Source organism: Cryptomeria japonica, unplaced genomic scaffold (assembly GCF_030272615.1).
Source record: "Cryptomeria japonica unplaced genomic scaffold, Sugi_1.0 HiC_scaffold_197, whole genome shotgun sequence".
In the NCBI taxonomy this organism is placed as follows: domain Eukaryota; kingdom Viridiplantae; phylum Streptophyta; class Pinopsida; order Cupressales; family Cupressaceae; genus Cryptomeria; species Cryptomeria japonica.
The window spans coordinates 168647-170000 of NW_026729019.1; positions in this window are offsets into that span (position 1 = coordinate 168647).

The following is a 1354-nucleotide window of genomic DNA, read 5'->3' on the forward strand; positions in this document are numbered from 1 at the left end:
GTTGTCATCACTGCTTCATCCGTCGCTTCATGCATTCTGGCTGCTGGGCCCTTCCCACCGCACACCTCGATTGCTATCTCTTCTGCATCACACACCCCGATTGCTATCTCTGCTACATCCCTCGGCTCTCACTTCTGCATCCTTCGCCTCACACCTCGATTGCTATCAATGCTGCATCCGTAACCTCACACCCCGATTGCTATGCGGGGAGGCTCCTTGGCCGCCTTGGAAATTTCTGTGTGTCGGACGCACCGCGGGATAAGGGGTTGGCACTGGTAGTCGCCCCAAGTGCGCCCGATTCTTAGACCGCTTCGAGGTGAACTCGTAGCCTCTTTCGTCCAGGCTTCCTGCCTTCAACGCCCTTTTTACACCTCGATTGCTATGCGCGGGCTCGTTGGCGTCTATCACCTCTCTGCGAAGAGTGGCACGATGATTGTTGGGGTAAATCGTAGCAGTCCGATCTCTGGCCTTGGGCCATTGTGAGGGCTGATCGATTTCCTGTGCGCATCTCGTGTTCGCCCAGTAACAGACTCGACGACTTGTAATCGGTCTTGTTCCCGATTGTTCCTGGAGGTAGTCTTCGGAACTCTTGGATTTGACCTGTCACTCGAACTGTCCTCTTCCGAGGATGCTTGTGTGTGTGTGCTTGTGCCATTTCCTTGGCGGTATTAACGAGATATTAAAGAGCGGAGTGAGCGCCTCGCCCAGCTATGTTTGGGGCTCTCACTCCCTTACCCGGTGTGCGACCGCTTTGCACGTAGGTTGCGGAGCATCGCGACTCTTTCGATGTTTGGCGGTTGTCTTCCGGTGATGCGTTGGTCCCGAAGTGCACGTTACTAGCATTTCTGCCATTGTTCTCGATCTTTGGCACGTTCCTTCGTTGCAATTGGATATATATCTCCGTTTATACGCGCAGGCTTCTCCCGCCTATTCAGCGCTGTCCCACTCTCAGCACTCTCGTGGTCTCCTTGGCTTCTCTCTCCCGTGAGCGAGCTCTCTTCTCGAGTCTTTTCCATGTCCCATGGAGGTTGCCTTGCGAAATTCGGGCACACAAACGTGACCGGATAAGAGCGGAATTGCCTATGAGGAGAAGCTCACCTTAGGGAGCAGCAATGCCGAGTGTTTCGACAGAGGGTAGAGGGGGCGTTGTTTGGGCGGTTGCACAAAAGAGTGCTACGTTTGCACTGAAGGTTGCTTCTTCGTCTCCGACGAACTCTTCGAGGCAAAAAAGCTTGTTTACGGGGTCGAGGTGGGACTGTTCGTGCGAGTTGCGCCACCAAAAGTGCGTAGGGGGCATATACCTGGGAAATGGATGTCTCTGAGTGGCCTTACTCGGTCGCGTGCACGGTGCATT